The 22339-nt window shown below is 45.6% G+C and overlaps 1 protein-coding gene across 1 annotated transcript in view; it reads right to left on the bottom strand.

Moving 5' to 3' along the window:
* Positions 1 to 12966, bottom strand: part of LOC139759709 (venom serine protease Bi-VSP-like) — a 28871-nt gene extending 15905 nt beyond the window's left edge. Inside the window, exon 1 of the mRNA XM_071682104.1 lies at positions 12795 to 12966. The gene's annotated coding sequence lies outside the window, so the exon portion shown is untranslated. The remainder of the gene's footprint in view (positions 1 to 12794) is intronic.
* Between the last annotated feature and the right edge of the window lie 9373 nt (positions 12967 to 22339).

Consider the following 22339-nt stretch of genomic DNA (forward strand, 5'->3'; position numbering starts at 1 on the left):
AGTAGTAAGCTCTGCCAAATATGCCACAAATGGATCCCCCATAGGTTAGGTAGGAGAGCGTGGTAGCGAGAACTCCTCCCTCTCCAGCTCAGCCTGCGTAACGTAGCAGGCGACTGTATTCCCCTTGTCTTCGTCATGGGCGAGCCTGGCCTCAGGTGAAGTCATGACTTATGCTTGCTTGCTTGCTGGTTAGGACCGTCCCAGGCGGGGCTTCCCTGCCTGGTAAGGCAAGACCGACTGAAAGCATTCAATAAAAAGCTTGAGTTTCGGTCGCGTATAATAAACTGTCTGGTGTGCCTCTCTCTCTCTCTCTCTCTCTCTCTCTCTCTCTCTCTCTCTCTCTCTCTCTCTCTCTTATCTGCCACATCCCGACGACAGCCACACCATCGGAGGAGGGGTGTGGGGGAGGGGGGGGGGAGGCAATGGGGGATTTTCACTCTATTCCCCCCCACTCCCCCACCTGGGGATTTCCACCCACCCGTCCATCATCACAAGGTGAGCCCGACTCTATCTACCTGGCTACTTGGGTCAGCCCCGGTGTTCTCTGGTGAATAAAACCACACACACACACACACACACACACACACACACACGAGCAGAACCATGCCGACCGCTGTGAACGCTTCTAATATAATTAGTAAATTATGTATTAATTAAGTTCTATCTGCGTGAGGAGCGTTGCCAGTTCCCTTCGTTTAACCCTCTGTATATTCGAAGTTTTTTAGATATAGTTCATCAGATGCATTATTAAGTGGTACGACCCTTAAACATAACAGTACGACCCTTGAGCAAAACGGTACGACCCTTGAGCAGAAAGGGACGACCCTTGAGTATGAAGCGCGACCCTTGAAAGGACGGGCCATCTTACCCAAAGGTCGTATCGTCGTGTTTAAGCTTCGCTCAGTTGTGTTTAAAGGTCGTACCGTCGTGTTCAAGGGTTGTAACGTCGTGTTCAAGGGTCGTACCGTCCTGCTCAAGGGCCGTACTGTCGTGCTCAAGGGTCGTACCGTCGTGCTCAAGGGTCGTACCGTCGTGCTCAAGGGTCGTACCGTCGTGCTCAAGATGATAAAGAAAGATGTACACTTGGTACACCACTAGCCTGTCGTCTGGCTAAGGTCAGCCGGGGTGGTGTGTGTGTGTGTGTGTGTGTGTGTGTGTGGACGAAGTTGCCGCACAGGACTACAACACACAGCTGGGACAATGCAGGGACGCAGGGATGAAGTAAAATAATTTCTGCCACAGAGTTCCGAACTGGCATCTGTATGCGCTGCTTGCACCCTGGGACAACATAATGGGACCCGTCCTAACGACCAGTGGGTCGATAATCCCACACACTACGTTCATGTGGGTACGCGTTAACGAACCGATCATCGTCGGAGTTGACGCGTCGCATTCCTGACGTGATCGTCTCGCACAGCAAGGGACGGACACAGCACAGCCTACGTCAGGAGCTGATCACCGCCCCTCACGGAACTGCTGGGCGGACCAGCGGCACGAGACCGACCTCTCGATGTCTAGCCATGGATTTTAGCGATATGAGGAGACCGGCGCTCTGGACCACATGCCTGGCAGAGGCCCTGTCTTCTCTGCACAGCCAGTGAGGAGGATCAGGTGATGATGGATCCTGAAGTAACAAGGATACGTAAGTCGCCATGATGACCTCATATGACCGACGCAGTCTGTTCGTCTCTCACCCAAGGCCGTTGTGTTTGCCATCCCTCGGCGCTGACCCAGGCAGACATGCACTCAAGCATTCGCAGTGACCTTGGTCTAGCATACACCCCTCTTACTGTCCACAACATGCATCTCAACTCTGCAATGACTGTTCTACACGTACGCCAGGTGGCGTTGGCCAGCTGGTTCATGTTGGTGGGGATTATTGTGCCCAGGCCAAAAATACGTGGACCTACAGGTGGAGGTTAGGCCCAGCAGCAGTGTGGCACATCCACCCACATTCGCCCCGGTAGACCGTGTGAGCCATGAATGACATCACACACACATGACAACGAGGAAGGCTACCGGGCTCGTCCTGCTGTCATTACAGATGCGGTGCGAGGCGTGGGAACACCTGCTGGGCGGCGCCAGAGGCAGGTTTTCGTCCACGCTGACGGCGCGCACGTCTCGTTGTCTGAATGGGGTCATGACCTGCGATGGGCGGATACAAAGGCTACTCATAAAACAAAAGCGACCTGTCGCTATTGTCATCCTTAACCAACACTATAAACAAACAAAAGCGTAGAAATAAGCGCCTGGGTTACATGACTGACCTGCGACGTCCACAACATACAATGGAAAATGCATGTCTGTCATGATCTTCATGACAGACATGCACAATATTGCCATCTGCCAGACGGGTAGGTCAGGTCAAAGTGTTTGTTGACACGCTAAGAGCCTTGTAAGCAATCCAGCCTGGCACGAGTGATTCCATTTCTCACAACTACGGCGTTATCAGGAAGCGGCAACTGATACAACGTGATTACATTTACGTGATTACATTTGCGTGATTATATTTACGTGATTACATTTGTGTGATTACATTTACGTGATTACATTTGCGCGATTACATTTACGTGATTACATTTGTGTGATTAAATTTACGTGATTACATTGCGTGATTATTTTTACGTGATTACATTTGCGCGATTACATTTACGTGATTACATTTGCGTGATTACATTTACGTGATTACATTTGCGTGATTACATTTACGTGATTACATTTGCGCGATTACATATACGTGATTACATTTGCGTGATTACATTTACGTGATTACATTTGCGCGATTACATTTACTCGATTACATTTGCGTGATTACATTTACTCGATTACATTTGCGCGATTACATTTACTCGATTACATTTGCGTGATTACATTTACTCGATTACATTTGCGTGATTACATTTACTCGATTACATTTGCGCGATTACATTTACTCGATTACATTTGCGTGATGGTGATGATCATTCGTTGTGATAAGCGTTCACAGAGGTTACGAACGACATCAATTACGCTGACGTTGGCTGCATCCAGGGCGATGTAATGAGAGATGAGGAGGTGCTGGTCATGAGGAGGAGGTGCTGGTCATGAGGAGGAGGTGCTGGTCATGAGGAGGAGGTGCTGGTCACGAGGAGGAGGTGCTGGTCATGAGGAGGTGCTGGTCATGAGGAGGAGGTGCTGGTCATGAGGAGGAGGTGCTGGTCACGAGGAGGAGGTGCTGGTCATGAGGAGGAGGTGCTGGTCATGAGGAGGAGGTGCTGGTCACGAGGAGGAGGTGCTGGTCATACCAAAGAGTCGCACCGTCGTGATCATGGATCGTACCGTCATGCACAAGGATCGTACCGTCATGCACAAGGATCGTACCGTCATGCACAAGGATCGTACCGTCATGCACATGGATTTCACTATGGATTCCCTTGGTGTAACGGTTTGTGTTCCTAGCCATGACGCATTTATGGGCCGCTCAGGGTCAAGCGCATATGTTCGAATCCTGGTTACGGCAGTCGGCCCACAGTAATCCCAGCTGTTCATCCACCCTGAGGTGTAGGACGATAAAATGGGTACCTAGCTCACGCTAGTATATATATATATATATATATATATATATATATATATATATATATAACACCATAATATCCACCATCACAGTCATGAATAAATAAAAAGCATTTGACGCAGTGGAAAAGCGAGATGGCGCGCCATCTGTGCGCAACGCAAGCCGCGTCTTTCCACAGACAAGCTTATCTTTCCGGCGGGAATTCCCAGAGGCTTTACCTGGGTCCTACGCGGTTTTACCCACGTGAAGTCATTGCAGTGTTGAAACCAGTCTCGTCGCCTGAGAGAGTGAGAAAGAAAGAGAGAGATAGAAAGTAAAAGGCAGGCAATATATATACGCTCAGTAAAGAAGGAAAGAAGACAAGGAGAAGTTAAAGAAGTAGATGAGGAGGAGGAGGAGGAGAGAGCTGAGTTAGGAGAAGCTCTGAGGGGTATGAGGGGGTGGGGCGGTAGTGGGTCAAGGCGAGAGGTTACATGGAGTCTCCTCCAGCACCTTGTGTGCTGTTGATAAGTGGCTGAGGTTATGTAAGGCGAGGGTTATAATACTGCACTCAGGACTGGGGTATGGTAGAAATGTGTGTGTGTGTGTGTGTGTGTGTGTGTGTGTGTGTAAGGTAAATGCAGACACGAGAGCATTTACATATACATGTATCTGGACCTCACACGTGTGTGTGTGTGGACTTCATATAATCATTACAGCTGCTTATTACTGACGCTTCACAACCCTTCCTCGTTCACAGCTAAATACCAGGATACCAAATGTACCAGTAAGACGCGGGTTGCTGTGTGTGTGTGTGTGTGTGTGTGTGTGTGTGTGTGTGTGTGTGTGTATGGTCCCACAAGACATCATAGCAAGTGGTCGATCTCGAAAAGGGATCAACGCACCCTTGTCTGTGCGTCGCCTGTCCCCCCATTCCAATTCTGGCGAGATCAAGCACACACACACACACACACACACACACACACACACACACACAAGGGGTCTCCCCCTTCCCCCTGCGGTTTAGAGGGACAGTGAGCAAGACTGTGTCTGTGTTTCCTGGGGGCGAGACCTTGGTGAGAAATGATCACATTAAAACGCGTGAAGGTTGTTCACTGTTCACGGAAACAGTCGTGCAATTATACCAACTGTGACTCGCAGGATCTGCATATTCACTTGAAATATTCTAATACATACCTATCACTACATATCTACATGTCATTACATATATACTTATCACTACATGTCTACATATCACCCTTTACCAAATATTCTTCATCCGCCATTAAACCAAATATTCTTCATCTGTCACCATATCAGATATTCTTCATCTGTCACCATATCAGATATTCTTCATCCGTCACTATATAACCATTACTCAGCACCCGTCACTCTCCACCTGTCACTGCCCACCCGTCACTTCCCTGCATGTGACGTCAATTCGCTGATTATCCTTTCTACAAGTCTTCCCAAGGATGGAAAATGTCGGCAAAATAAACATGTCGACGACCGCCAGAGTACCTAGCTGTCTTTCTCCACAAGTGTATAATGTTGACCTCACACACAAGACAAACAACTCTTGACCTCTATCATTGTTATCTTTTTTTCTAGCCTCTAATTGTTGAGGTATTTCTACTTTAGACATAAAGATATCTCCAATGTAGTCACTAGTTTCAGAGCTATTTCTACTGTCGTCACTTATAAACAACCCTTTCTGTCAATGTTCAGATCTCTACCTCTTGTGATATAAGATTATGATGGTAAAATGCATTAGGATCGGAGGGAACATATTGGCAGAAGATCGTCATCACAAAATCATTTATATTCTTAACAAATACAAATACAAAGGCCTTCCAAGCTGCATCAATCCAGTGGGACCTTTTGACGATGTTTGTGGAGGATGAAGAGTTCATCAGAAGGATTTTACATTAGTGACCTTTAGCAGCTGACGACCATCACATCCATCAACATTTATATACAGGAAAGTTTCATTTCTTCTTAAACAAGATGGCGTGAGTGTCGCACGACGACCCAGTGGACAACAAACACCTATGTTTATTATCGTCAGTCTTGCAGCCACAGTCAGTGACCCGTGTTGCCCTCTGAGGCTTTCGTGGTCTCCGGGTTGTGGAAGGGAACCGGACAAGAATGATAATCACAACGCCTTAAACTGAACGCCGACACCCTCAGGCCACATATTACCTCGACTGCCTGGCAAATACTTGATAAACACTCGAGGCTGGACGACAGTCTTTGTTTATTAAAAAGCTTACTTCAAAATGTCTCATTGAAGGTTTCTGTGGCTCACATAGAGTCGACGCGTTATACTAACTGGTAACAGACCTGAGGGATACTAAATACATGGATGACACATCTTCCTCAGAAATACTTTCATTATATATTCAATATTACGACGAACTAATGAAATCCGGTTTTATGGTGATTGCAACACGCTTCTTCTGAAAACTGCTTGGGAAAACACGTATTGATCAGTGTTAGGCCGACCCTTCTGCTTCCCCTGCAAACAGAGTGTACAACAAACACTTTGAATAGTATTGGCCTTGAGTTCGCGAAAGACGTAATCATAGTAGTGCCTTGTGCATGACGGTACGACCCTTGTGCATGACGGTACGACCCTTGAGCATGATGGTACGACCCTTGAGCACGACGTTACGACCCTTGAGCACGAAGGTACGGCCCTTAAGCACGACGGTACGAGCCTTGAGCACGACGGTACGACCCTTAAGCACGAAGTTACGACCCTTGAGCACGACGGTACGAACCTTGAGCACGACGGTACGAGCCCTTAAGCACGACGGTACGAGCCTTGAGCACGACGGTACGACCCTTAAGCACAAAGTTACGACCCTTGAGCACGACGGTACGACCCTTGAGTCTAAGGGTTGTCATGATGACCTTGCCTTTCGACTTGACCCTCATGGTTAAGGTCGGAAGCTCAGTTGTGCTCGAGTGGCTAACTTTCACAGTGATGTCCTCAAATGATTTCAGGGATACAGTAATTACATCTCTTTTTTTGTTTTGTAACCTTATGTGTTCTTGAATGTGAAGGCCACAGATATCTCGTAGGGAAGGAACGAGTCTGAATCAGCGCCAGGGTGTGTTATATGGGTCAGCGTCTTCAGGGATAAACTCGTTCGAAGCCCCCGACAAATGACACAGAGTAACATTGAATAAACTGGAAACAGTACAGTAAAAACTGGACGAGTTATGTTATAGGTGTATACAAACATGGAGTGAAAGAAGCATTAAAGGTGTTGGGGGATCTTGTGCCTTCAGGAATATGAGAGACGTGCACAGGATAGAGAAAACTGGAGTCGACATGTTGTCCATGGGCTGCACCAGGGAATGTGACCCATATCGTCCATGGTCTGCACCAGGGCACATGAAGCATTACAGGAGACTACGTCATTGGTCTGCGGGACTGGCTGCTGAAGGTGTACTCTGGTGTCCCTGCATCTTCTACATGAATGACCTCCACACATGATGATGATGATGATGTGTCGTGTGATCCTGGCCAACCCGCTAAAGCTGGAGACGTCTCTTCGTTGTGTATCAACTGACTATTATATTTCTTTCTTGTATCTTCCCTGAGGATGTGATTATTACACGAAAGTACACTTGGGAACTTACTGTGTTTCATTTTCCCGTGGATATATATATATATATATATATATATATATATATATATATATATATATATATATATATATATATATGTGTGTGTGTGTGTGTGTGTGTGTGTGTGTGTGTGTGTGTGTGCGCGCGCGCGCTCACCAGACTCACATCCCTGTAGACGTCTGTACACCCAGTCAATATTTTCAAACATGGGGCCACTGTTAGCACGAACACAGCCCCGGCAGACACGCTACACCACAAATGATACGTGTGTGTTGTGACCTAACGCGGGATAGCATACTCGACATGTTCCTCATCATTCTTCTTCATCAACTTAAGTGACTCAGAAAACTGAAACCAAACTACATGACTAAGATCAGAATGTGTTTTGAGATTACTTTTGTTCACCCTAATCATGAGGATTGTGCTACTGGAATAATAAATAAAGATCGGTTTTGTGTAACTGGTCATCAGCGTTGGATACAAGACCGGGTTGCGATCTGTCTGGATCCGGGACACACTGTGACCTCTGATATTCCTGTAACCACGACTCGGTCGACTGTAACAGGACGATGTATCAGATTCGGTAAGTTCTAACCTTCGCTGGGAGAACTTGACTCTCTCATTCACTGAACTTGACTCACTGGAAATGGCACGAGTTGGTTTGAGGGGCGATGGCAGACAGGAGTAGGTGGGAAACATGTCATCTGCTGGAGGGCTGAGATGATATCCTGCATCCCTAGTTTATATAGATGGAGTCATGTCCCTAGTTTATATAGATGGAGTCATGTCCCTAGTTTATATAGATGGAGCCATATCCTGCATCCCGAGTTTATACAGATGGAGTATGCACAGTAAAGCAGAAGGCTCCTCCTCAGCCACTATCATAGATGAAGACAGGATAGTACAGCAGGAGGCTCCTCCCCCACCCACCACAACCGGGGAGATAAAACACCGACATATAGAGGAGGAAGGAAGCAGCGGGAGGAGGAGGACGGGAGGAGGCAGCGGGAGGAGGACGGGAGGGCAGAGTGCAGCAGCAGCGACCGGCTTCCTGCCAAGGACGCAGCGGACCTGGACCGGAAGGGAACTCGCCAGCCACCGCGTCAGGAGGGGCAGCACAGGAAATGTCCAGACACAGGTGCACTCCAGCCGCTCATACACACACACACACACACACACACACACACACACACACATCATACAACATACACACACACACACACACATACACACACACACACACACTTTTTCTGTCTTCATTTCCTTTCACAGAACGACCATCAGCACGGTGCACCAGAGAAGCTTTATGCCATTGCCATTTGGTTCCTGTGACGTGTAACGTGACGTGAGGAAATGACATCACCTGTGTCCTTCACCGGTGAACGCACGCACACAGACACAAACACACACACAGACACACACACACACACACGGCGCACGTCACGCCCTTGTGTTAGCATCGTCTGCCAGAAATGGATCTTCTCTGCGCACATGTGGAGGGAAGTGTAGACTCCTTTATGTAAATATACACGAATGTGAATCTCCGATCTAATCTACACATAACATGTGGTCAATGTGGACAACAGACAGTTCAAAAAGTCGTTCAGTTGTAGAGAATGTTCAAAAGATGAGGATTCCGAGGGTGTAGGTGTAGACTCCCTTCCCGTACAATACACAGAGGTAATTACACACACACACACACACACACACACACACACACATGGGATGACAATGATTACGTATCAAACAGATTACGATCAGGAACCACCACACGACCCTTCCAGGGGAGGAATCTGGAATGCTATTGGGCGGTGTAGAAGACATTATGAACCCGAAACTTGACTCGAACTCTTAGAATGAACCACTCGAGACATTCCCTCCAAAAATATATAAATTCTTTCTCAACTCTTCGTTGATAAATTTCAAACGCTACTAAAATGAGCCGGGCATTGCAGGCATTCGCCGCGCGACCATCATGGAATTTTCAGACAAAAAAAAAAAAGAAAAAAAGGACAGTAATTTGAAGTTACTGTAACTTGTGCGTGGCTAAGGTACGAAAGCTTCGTGTGTGAAGCGAATCAGACACGTTCGCTGGTGATGTCAACTGATGCGTTCGGTGTCCAAAAAAAAAATTTTACGTTACCGAAAATATTCACTGTTTATCAAGTGTACATTGAGATGTATAGGTATGTATATTTGCGTGTGTGGGCGTGTATGTATATACATGTGTATGTGGGTGGCTTGGGCCATTCTTTCGTCTGTTTCCTTGCGCTACCTCGCTAACGCGGGAGACAACGACAAAGCAAAATAAATAAACAAATGAATAATAATAATAATGATAATGATACGTCGCTACGTGAATCATGGTTCGGGATGTGGCGAGCTGGTTCAATTGGTCAACAATTCTCCTTTTATGAGAGGGTCAAGGAACGCGCTGGCATCACGCCACAACCATTCAAACCACAGCCTTAGGGGTATCGAACCCAGTGGTAGAATATCGATCCCACTCGTGAATATCTATCCCACTGGTGAATATCTATCCCACTGGTGAATATCTATCCCACTGGTGAATATCTATCCCACTGGTGAACATCTATCCCACTGAAGTACAGTGGGACGACCCTTTAGCATGATGGAACGACGCTTGAGCACGACGCTATATTATCCTCGTACACATGATGGATCCTTATATGATCTGTCAGCGTTACGACCCTTGAGCACGACGGTGCGACACCCGAGTCAGATGTAACCTAGGAAACTGTATCCAAGGGCCGTACCGTCGTGATCAAGGGTCGTACCGTCGTGCTCAAGGGTCATACCCTCGTGCTCAAGGGCCGTACCGTCGTGCTCGAGGGCCGCACCGTCGTGCTCAAGGGCCGTACCGTCGTGCTCAAGGGCCGTACCGTCGTGCTCAAGGGACTGAATAAACACTGATGAATCAGCTGTCGATACTCATCATATCAATACAGCTGGAACGGAACACTCAGATACAAAGGGGTCTATGTGACACAGCTGATGGAACAGCGGACAGCCAAGCCTAAAACAGGTGCACGGTCCAGTGTGTGCTTCACCTGAGCACGGAACCCTCATCACAGAAGACACTATGTAAACAATCTCATCTGGGGATCGATGTAGTATTACATTTAAAAAAGCAAAGCTTTTAAATATATACTTATATATTCTGGAAACTACGAAGATCTGTAAAGACAAGGAAATTTTCGACCCACGTCTGAAACATTTGACGAGACAACTTTCCCCTTAATCATCCAGTTTTGGTTATCTCTTGTATCTCAGATGCTCCCGTCCGGAATGACTTCGATCAACCAGGTTGTTGATGAACGCAGCCTGCACACACACACACACACACACACACACACACACACACACACACACAGCCATCTACCTACCCATCGAAGCCATTAAGCTCCTGACCTATGTTAAGGCTTCTGTGACCATACCAGATTTTATAACTATATATTTTGGACAAAAGAAATTTTTTTTCCCCTTTACGCTTCAGCAAAAAGACATACAAAGGAATGCAGACAGCATCAGAGCATTGAATTCTTCGAAGTGTTTTGCGGTGCTAAAAGGGATCAGATATACAGTGCTTACAATAGTGATGGCAGAGGAAGATAAGGATCATAATAAAGAAATACTGTTCTGAAGTAAGGGAGCGTAAATAACAAAAACTTATCAAAGTTAACAGACAATACATTAAAGGAATCGAACCCTCTCCTGCTATAGACGGTAATTCAAGCCTGCTCGAGTCAAAATATATATATATAAACATATATAAATGGAACCCATTCTCCACGGTGGTAAACGAGCGACGTACTCAAACGTGAATATTACCAAACAAAGTTCACAAACCTTTCTGACGTTTCCCTAGACGGGAGGAGCTAAAGAGAGAGCATGATTCCCGTCACGGCCGATCATGCACTGCATCATGACTACATCTAATGTCCTCATGCAGACCAAGGCGGGATGTGACGACCCTTGAGCACGATATACGAGTCTTGGGTATCATGACCTACCCAAGGGTCGTACCGGCTTCGTGATCATGGGTCGTACTGTTCTGCATAATGGGTTTATATCAGACTTCCTGTGGCTATATTGTTATCCAATATATATATATATATATATATATATATATATATATATATATATATATATATATATATATATTATACACAAACACACAAAGATAACGATTTACCTGTGAGCGCCAAGGATTCGAAATTGCCTCGCGTTCGTAAATGGCTATTCATCAACTATTCCAAGTATCCTGTTCCCAACTACCACGCAAAATGTCCTGGTTCGAACCCTTGCTGTTGCAGGCATTATATGATATATATATACACACATTCCAGGACCAGTTTCTATGAAGGGGTCCCAATGGCACCCAAGCAAAAACCTGTTTATAAAGGCTCCTGCAACCCTGGGTTGTGCAACATACAGCAGCTGGGAAATACAGACATCTTCAGATTAAGAAGGTGTTCCACGAGGCTGGCTGTCCTCCTCAGAGATACAGCAGCGACAGAGGTGATTTTCCCCTCAGGGTGTGACCTCGTACAGGCGAAGAACGACACCTGCTTGTTACATCAAAGTCTCGCTAACTATCAAGCGGTGAGGAGGGGTTCGAACAATGGTCCTCACTTCGACTGTCATACACCAGCAGGTGGAGACCTGAGTACAGTCCAATACACAGATTACAAATACAGCTTCTTCCTGTAACACTCGGATCGCCCAAGTCTGGATTAGCCATTCATGAATAATCTCTTCCTAATCTCGTTGTCGCATCTGCATGTCGTAATGATGATTAGGTGGTACCAACCGATTATATCGTAAGGTAATTTGTTAATCACATCAACTCGCAATTATCGAAGTAGCACACCCACACACACACACACACACATATATATATATATATATATATATATATATATATATATATATATACACACCAACCTTGTTACCTGTGCTACTACAGGTGCGTAGAAAGTTATTTTAAGCCGCTTATCTTCGTCCTGTCGCACACCGGAGTAGGTTATCAGGACCCCCCCCCCCACACACACACACACGCACACACACCATACTATTCCTACGGTTGCGTGTCGCACCCACACGTCGGAGGGGAGAACGATCTATCGCGAGTTAAATGAATCACTTGTGATCAACGATAACTGGGCGGGGCATTGGATGGGAGAGGCGTTGCTGGGTAATTAACTATTCTGTGGTGTGGGGAAAGACTCATTGTTGATGCCCAGTGCGCTTCCCTAACCCCAGAGCCTGAATAGCAATACAGATACCAATGTTCTCTTGTGGACTACATCAGTACATGAATTACTGTCCTAGACGTGCAGTCTGTATTTGCATACGAAGCGTACCATGAAAAGAAGTGGCTAATAATGACTACATCTAACTCCCAGTTCCAGAGATAAACAGGTTGTATAACACCTTACACGATCATCTTATTCGAAAATTCACTTGTTTCTCTGTTATTTGTATTTACTAAGTGATGCACTACGGGACAGCAAACTGAAGCTAGTTCGTCACACACCAAAATACCCGAAGGCCTGGCAAAACTCGCTTGGCAACCTCATCAAACACCTAGGTACTTTACCTCGTCTGTAATAGTCGTAAAAATATCCACAAGTTTATGTCTTCTCTCGATTCTTGTGCTTCGTCAGTGGGCTTCGCCAGGAGAAACGAGCGTCGTCAGAGGGACACCTCTCGTGCTTACACTGGCACCCGCACTTCACAACGTCCACACAGCAACTGACTACACCACACACCCTTGGCCTCCCTTATGTTGCGGCCCGTGTGAGCGGGCGCGCGCGCGCGCGTGTGTCCAGGAGTTGCCAGGACGTGCGTGCGTGTGTGTGTTACCGCGTATAAACCCCGGACGGTGGAGGAGGAGGAGCCAAAAAAAAAAAAAAGGCCTAATCGACCCCTTCTAAACCGCTCCTGCAGCGCTACTATCCCTCAGCGAACGATCCTCCTGACGCAGGGTCCTGAACTGGAAGTAAATAAGTCACTTTTTTCGCTGGAAACTTAATACTTATGAGCCACAGTACACCCAGGGTGTCTAGAGGTCCAATATACAAGGGTTACGTTCCCCCCCAACGACCTCCAACACTGGAACGGTTCGGGGAAAAAGCACAAATACGTTTCGAATCTCTTGTAAAAAGACGTGTTACGTATAGCAGATCCTCATATTACGTTTAAGCTGGTTATTTCAGCTTTCAGTGACACCTGAACAAGCTGGGAGGGTATTGGCCATACTAAACGAAATGAAAATTGTCTCGATAATTTGTGAGACAATACAGGAGGCGCATCCGGGGTAAGAGAGACTTATCTCGATTCACAGGAATAAAACTAATCTGGATCCTTTGCTGAGAGGCATTGAGGTCTTTCTGTCTGCACTCCGCCAGGGATGACATAAGGCGGTTTCCACGTAGCAGAAGAGAGAGATAAAGCAAGGATGAGAGAGAGAGAGAGAGAGAGAGAGAGAGAGAGAGAGAGAGAGAGAGAGAGAGAGAGAGAGAGAGAGAGAGAGAGAGAGAGACGGAGAGAGAGGTACTAAAGAAAAGAAAACCGTTCACTGAATACTGAAACCCCTTCAGTATATACATACATGGGTCACAATACATGGAAGGTTTTCACTTCATGAACATTTAACAAGTGACCTCCTGAGGAAGCCATGACCCAGCTTGGAATGTTGTCCCCACTACTTGACCTGATATGTATGTATGTATGTATGTATGTATGTAATATATCATTGTGAATGTAGATATTAAATGGATATCATCTTTATTTTATTAAGTCTGATGATGATATATGTAATTACCGACACGTAAGCCAATACAATCAAAGATGTATCATATATATATATATATATATATATATATATATATATATATATATATATATATATATATATATATATATATGCATGTGTGTGTATGTGTGTGTGTATGTGTGTGTGTATGTGTGTGTGTGTGTGTGTGTGTGTGTGTGTGTGTGGGAAGAACGCTTTGGAAATTCATTTTTTTTCCCATCGGTCTTACCAGTTGCCCTCCCCCCCTCCTCCCCCCAGGACTCTGACGTCACGAAGTACGTCATCATCCCTGCGTCACTACGAGGCGACAGAAGGGCTTCACCAAACACACACACAGACACACACACACACACACACACACACACGAGAGCCGCCTTCGACGCATGACCCGAACCACTGAATACGTCGTTATGTGATTCACATGTGTGGTACCATTATGCATGAGCACTCACTCACTAGTACTCACGTTACTCACTCACTTGTCCTCACGTCACTCACTCAGTAGTACTCACGTCACTCACTCAGTAGTACTCACGTAACTCAGTACTCATGTAACTCACTCAGTAGTATTCACGTCACTCACTCAATTGTACTCACGTCACTCACTCACTTGTCCTCACGTCACTCACTCAATCGTACCCACGTCACTCACTCAGTAGTACTCAACACAGTGTACTCAAGAGAGAGTAGCACCTAATCTGTTGATTCATTTCCTGTGTGTTGATCACCCGCTGTTCTTTAAACATGCCTACGTCGACATAGTCCCCCCAAGCATTTAGATAACATGTTTCCGCAGTGTTAACACTGTCTTACTCCTCCTCCTCCGCCCGTCTGATGTTATGGAAGAAATGATTGTTGAAATGTGTAACGTCTTTAGCCTCTAAGATATTGCCAATGCCTGGCCGTCTCTCATTCCACCTGCGGAACCTCGTAACTTGGTGTAGTCAAGATCCGTTCCTTTACTGAGACGTTCCTCATTGGAACATCGTAAACACAGACGCATGAATAGTGATACGTTAGTGTTACCGGACTGGATCTGGTAACACCGCAAGTAAACCGTTACTTTTGGCGAGACTGTATCACTGGAAATGTACTTTCGTCAAAGAACGTCTCACTCGAAAGGTGTCTAGGTTTCCCTGCTACTGGAAGTAGCGCAGACTTGGGCCGCAAGAGCGCTTTGGAAAGTCCCAGGCAACACCAGGACTCAGGCAACAGAAATTGGTCCTTAGGTAAATATAAACAGATACATAAACATTGGTATATATCTACTATAAACATACAATAAACATTGATATATGTACTATAAAACTTGGGTAAATATAAACAGATACATTAACATTGATATATCAACAATAAAACTAAGTTCTGAAAACTAAGTTCTGCTAAGTTCTAGTTGCAGACACGAGTCGTTAAACTTTGAGACCAATAAAGTGTTTACATGAATCATGTTTGGTCGCTGGGTGTCCCAAGTGAGCGACCGATTGAAGAACACAAGGGGGTGAGGCAGGACGGGCTGACCCCCGCACAGCGACGGGCCGTCTGATGCGACGGAAGTGGACAGCAAGCGACCATTGGGGGAGGAAGAGAGAGAGAGAGAGAGAGAGAGAGAGAGAGAGAGAGAGAGAGAGAGAGAGAGAGAGAGAGAGAGAGAGAGAGAGAGAGAGAGAGAGAGAGAGAGGATCACAATTTTGCGCGTGATCAAGATATTCCTATGAGTCCACGGGGAAAATGAAACACGAAAAGTTCCCAAGTGCACTTTCGTGTAATAATCACATCATCAGGGGAGACACAAGAGAGAAATATAACAGTCAGTTGATATACATCGAAGAGACGTTAGTGTTACCGGACTGGATCTGGTAACACCGCAAGTAAACCGTTACTTTTGGCGAGACTGTATCACTGGAAATGTGATTATTACACGAAAGTGCACTTAGGAACTTTTCGTGTTTCATTTTCCCCGTGGACTCATAGGAATATATATATATATATATATATATATATATATATATATATATATATATATATATATATATATATATATATATATATATATATATTCCTTCATATGCTGAACGCACGACCAAGATCCTACAGAGAGAGAGAGAGAGAGAGAGAGAGAGAGAGAGAGAGAGAGAGAGGTGTTATTCTCTCGTCTGCAGTATGAACCACAGCTTCAGAATGTACCAACGTTGATGACAGAGACCCCGGGTAAAGTTGGGAAGAGAAGCTTGTCGAGACGTCCTGGAGACAGGATCAAGTTCTGGCGTCCCACTTCAGCTTCATATCAAATGCCAACGGTTCAGCCTCTTGTCGCTGTAGCACCTCAGAGGCAAGTAGGGAAGATGCGTCTCAGTCCCACGCATGTAGGGAAGATGTGTCTCAGCCCCACGCAAGTAGGGAAGATGTGTCTCAGCCCCACGCATGTAGGGAAGATGTGTCTCAGCCCCACGCAAGTAGGGAAGATGTGTCTCGTCCCCTATACAAGTAGGGAAGATGTGTCTCAGCCCCACGCAAGTAGGGAAGATGTGTCTCAGCCCCACGTAAATAGGGAAGATGTGTCTCAGCTCCAAGCCATGAATGTGCCTAGGTTTACCCCACACGTTACATCACGCAATGCTAACAAGAACCTTAATGTCATAGACTCAAAAGAAAAAAAAATATTATGTCAGATTTTCAAGGGAATCTATTTTTTTTTTTATTCAACTTCTGAAATTCATTCTTTGAAGAGCTAGGAGTTAGGGAACACTTGGCCAGGCCTCTTGCATGTTCTGGATGTGTTGTTAGTAATACTGACGCACAGAAAATGTATGCATATAAAAAAAAAATGACGACCAGATCATTAGTAAGCAAAAGCGGAACTCAAGTAACCTTCTCCAGGTAAAGAAAATGGTTAGAGGTTGTGAAGTGGGAATCCCAATGATCTTTAAACGTTCCTCTTTGTGTGTGTGTGTGTTTGTTTGTTTGATATTGTTCATGCACGAGAGTACGACCCTTGAGCACGACGGTACGACCTATGCACGACGATACGGCCCTTGAGAATAATGGTAGGATCCTTGGATATTGAGATGACATTGTCTTTGACCTGACCCCTAAGTGTCGGGCCAAAGATTATCTCATCATACCTAAGGATCAAATCGCCTTGTTGAGTCACTTTAACAACCTGCTCAAAGCGATTAGGGGATTAATGCATAAGATATCAAATATGAATAATTAATTACCTTTACAGGGTACGAATCTACAGCTTTGTAACTCTTCATCGTGGTATTTGATAATCTAATATTAAATTCAAGAATGAACGAAAACTTTGATTTACAATATATTACTTACTATACTCAAGAACTTAATCATTTCATCTTTTTGTTATCTTAAATGCATATTCTTTTTACAAAGAAAATACACCTTTATCATTTCCCTACAAACAATAAAGAACCAATGGTTCTTTTGTGATATTTATGGAGATCTAAGAGGGAGATGGAGTATTGCAACATGCCATTCATGTTCCTCGTCTGCAGCAGTAACCACTCATCCGCGAGAGACGAATGAAGAAAAACCGAAGTTGTTCCCGTAAAAGTTTTATAACACAACGAAAAGCAAGAATGAAAATTCGACGTATAAAAGTAAGCGTAGATCCCGAATCAAAATGATTAGGAAGATTAACGAAGCAACGTGATTTCAGGACTCAACGCCACGATATTCTTCACAGGTGACAAATTAATCTGATCCTATGACTCATCTACCCCCAACACCTGACCAGCCAGCCAGGGAACCAGTCGAGCTGCACGGAAGAGGGAGGCTACTTCTGCTGGCTCGTATGATGCCACAAGGACGCGTACTTTCCACACCCACACATCTTCCCCATCATGACTACTGCCGGGGAATAAGGTACCATGACTCACACATCCTCACCCGACGCCTCTCCTCACATCCTCACCCGACGCCTCTCCTCACATCCTCACCCGACGTCTCTCCTCACATCCTCACCCGACGCCTCTCCTCACATCCTCACCCGACGTCTCTCCTCACATCCTCACCCGACGTCTCTCCTCACATCCTCACCCGACGCTTCTCCTCATCCACAGCCATCCTGGTCTCCAATCTTTAGATACGTTTTCTGACAATTGATTTTCGCCACTCTGTCGTTTCCTTGCAGTCAGAAACAGATTGGAACAGTCCATCAATTTGCCCTAAGGATGTTGATCCTAACAATGAACAGTTACTGAAAACCAAGAGACGGAGGCAGGACGTGATCCCTCTCAAAAGTAACTGCTTCTGTTACCTAATTTCTGTGCTTTGATGAACAGTTGGGTTGACTGTGGACCGACTGCCGCAGCCAGGATTCGAACCTATGCGCTCGACCCTGGGCGGTCCGTGAATGCATCATGGTCAAGTGAAGGGAACAAGGAGAAGCGGGAGACCAAATTGGAGATGGAAGGATGGAGTGAAAAAGATTTTGAGCGATGGGGGTCTGAACATACAGGGTGATGAAGAGAGTGAATTGGAACGATGTGGTATACAGGGGTCGACGTGCTGTCAGTGGACTGAACCAGGGCATGTGAAGTGTCCAGGGTAGACCATGGGAAGGTCTGTGGGGCCTGGACGTGGAGAGGGATCTGTGGTTTCGGTACATTACACATGACAACGAGAGAACAGACGTGAGCGGATGTGGCCTTTCTTCGTCTGTTCCTGCCGTTACCTCGCTAACGCGGGAAACGGCGATCAAGTATGAAAGACAGAAAGACATATCAAGAAAATTCTCGGATCTTGAAGATGTACGTTCTTCCCGGCTGGTGGGAGCGCTTATCACAAGAGAGTGACAGCACTGCACTTGAAATGCGCTGAAACGTTCCAAGTCCTTGAGGGTCGAGAGATGTCCTATACCCACAGTGTTCGAGGCTGCCCGTTGGGTTATCTATACGAACGTGAACTCATATACAAAAAGTGAAGTCTTCCATCTCTCTCTCTCTCTCTCTCTCTCTCTCTCTCTCTCTCTCTCTCTCTCTCTCTCTCTCTCTCTCTCTCTCTCTCTCGGACATAAGTAGGCACATTCAAACGAGACTTTAAAGGACAAAAGTGAAAGGAGGGTAGGGGGGGAAAAAAGAAGCGAATAGGAAGAGAAGAAGAATATCTGGCGCCTTCCCTAATCACTTTACCATCATTACCATAACTACATACCACTGAAGTCAATTTGCGTCGAAGTTAACAGGAAAAAAATAAAGGTAAAGAGTGATTACCACGCGAACTAAGAGAGAGGTGCGACGTGTGTTAGTTCATGGGTCACAAGGAGAAAAAAACTAGTTTCTCAGGAGCGGACGGTCCGAGGTCGGCAGTGGACGGGCGTGTTCTTGCGAGCAAAGTTGATTTGTGACACACTCGTGTCTTCCCCCATTTTGTTCGTTGGTGTCGACATGAGAAGTTCAAGTTAATGATGTGTGTGCCGAAGTACAGGAGACACTATGGGTGAACATTGTGACCCAGAGGTATGAGTGTGGTTGAAATGGAGGCTAGCCAGAGAAAAAAAATGGGTTGGTACAAACGCTGGATTTATGGTTGGTTGGGTTGGAACAGATTCCAGAAGAATATTCAGTTCTGTTTCCTGGAAACTACCTGGTTGGACGGATACCAGGACAAATGATTGCCTATAACATAAAATGGAAAAAAAAAATAGACTTATCAAATAGATATTGAACTATCATCTATCCCAAGATGACACAGAGACATAAATGAAGTGAGAATGAGGATGATGTGTAATAATCGTCTCATAATCAACTCACATCCTCACATCAAGAAAACGAATAGAAAAAAATCACACAAAAGATCATGGAACATTTATTGATTCGTGTCAAACAAGCAGACACACATTTCAGCAGAAACGACAATCATGGAGGAGGAATGATATCTGATGACCACACAGTGTTGATTATATCATATAACATTTTTGTTGAGTTTTAGAACAAGTACACGATACACATAATCACCTACAACATCCCACAACACTACACTTACACATGGGTCGAACTGTGCCATAATGGTACACCCGGGAACAGGTTTTCAACAACACACACACACACACACACACACACACACGCACACACACACACGTCGAGAACGTCAACAAAGATGGTTTCAGAAATACTGGAGCTGAGTTACTGGGAAAAGTTAAAGGTTAGAACTTAAATCTTCACACCATGGAAGAAAGAGTGAGGGGTGACTTGATCACAACCTTTACGTTATAGAACCAGTTTAATGACGCCGACAGTGAACAGCTCCTCGAGAGACGTAGGCACAGGACGACCAGAGGACATAACAAGAAATTAACCGAGAAACTTATTAAAAAATTTATAAAGAAATATTTCCATGACTTAACAGTGTCGGGTAAGTGAAATAGAGGGCGTGAGGGTATAGAAAAGTGAATAGCATATGGAAACTTAGCTGTATTTGTAAACAATGTTCAAGAGATGGGGCCCCACGAGTGTGTCAGATGTTAAACATACACCTTAATACCAATTGACTCCCATGGCTGATAATGCCATTTAGCTGTGAAGTTATACCTATCAGTAGAGCAAGGTTGAACGCTTGAACCTCTGTCATGTGCTGAAGACAACTGAATACTTAAACCTTCTTTAGGTGTTTGAGATAATTCTCAGATCACACGTCTAAGTATATATGAGTGATATATATATAGGGCTACGAACAGCTTTCTTGGTGGGTGACTGTAAGGCCGGGTTTTAGGGAGTTGAAGAATTTGGGATTGGGATTTGTAGTGATGTAGGGAGTGCGATGGGAGTGTCTGTAGGGAATGCGTTGGGGAAGAGAAACAAAGAAAACAGAATCAGAGGAGAATGGGCACAGGACCAGATATTCAACCCAGAGGCTCTATGTCGGTCAAAAACATAAGCTAAACATATATACATTCAAAATATATATACATTTCTAAACCATGATATCTATATAAATCATACATCGTTGTCTGTACCAGTGTGTGGGATGTGGCTCAGAATTGATAGGAAAGATCCAAACTTGACCTAACCAGTACAGGGTAGTTACGTTTTCTAACTGTTCAACGATTCATTTGCATCTCCTTCAACCCTTCCTGAGAACAACAGATAAACTGCTTGTTCTCTAATGCGTTGGAGAACCAGTTATCACAGAAGACGTCATGCATGCTTGCTGGCCTCGCTGCCCTGGTAATACCAGCAAGCATACCAGGAATCAAGATAATTATATGCCATAAAAACAGTGTATGAAAATCATGTTTGCATGGGCGAGAAATGTGTGCAACTAACGCACAGACACAGACACATGCAACCGTATCCTTGTACACGTGCTTGAGAAATGTATGCAAGTTAATGAAGCGCAAGCATCTACAAGTACATACAAGTCGATTTTTACAAGTACTGCCCACGGCGCTACAAGCACTGCCCACGGCGCTACAAGCACTGATCACGGCGCTACAAGCGTTGATCACGGCGCTACAAGCACTGCCCACGGCGCTACAAGCACTGACCACGGCGCTACAAGCGTTGACCACGGCGCTACAAGCACTGATCACGGCGCTACAAGCGTTGATCACGGCGCTACAAGCACTGACCACGGCGCTACAAGCGTTGATCACGGCGCTACAAGCACTGCCCACGGCGCTACAAGCACTGACCACGGCGCTACAAGCGTTGACCACGGCGCTACAAGCACTGATCACGGCGCTACAAGCGTTGACCACGGCGCTACAAGCACTGATCACGGCGCTACAAGCGTTGACCACGGCGCTACAAGCACTGATCACGGCGCTACAAGCGTTGATCACGGCGCTACTCCCTACGGCGATACAAGGACCGACTACAACGCTACAAGCGTTGTTGTCCTTGGCGCTACAGGCGTTGCCCACGGCGCTACAAGCGCAGCCCACGGGACTACAAGCACTGACCACGGCGCTACAAGCACTGACCACGGCTCTACAAGACATCAAATCGTCATAATCAAAAATATTCTCACTCAAGGTCAACTAGACAAGCAAATTCCCACCAAAGAAGGAGAATGTCCACGAAACCGGTATTTTTTGTTTCCTTTTTTTTTTCACTTGCTGTTGCCAACAGGAGTTTTACGGTCTTTCGTCGGCTAACTTTTATACCTTCCTAAGTAGACCTGTGTGTGATGAGCGACAGCAGAGAGACAGCTGACGCGGTGGAGCATTTTAGTTACCATATGAAGCAGGTTTGGGGGGTATAGCTAGTCACGCCAGAGTCAGTGAAGCGTAGCTGAATGACTCTTATATTGCCACCCTACCCCAGAGCTCACCCATCTTCCCTCTCCCTCCCAGTGAGGGTGTTATT

This window comes from Panulirus ornatus, chromosome 34 (assembly GCF_036320965.1).
Source record: "Panulirus ornatus isolate Po-2019 chromosome 34, ASM3632096v1, whole genome shotgun sequence".
In the NCBI taxonomy this organism is placed as follows: domain Eukaryota; kingdom Metazoa; phylum Arthropoda; class Malacostraca; order Decapoda; family Palinuridae; genus Panulirus; species Panulirus ornatus.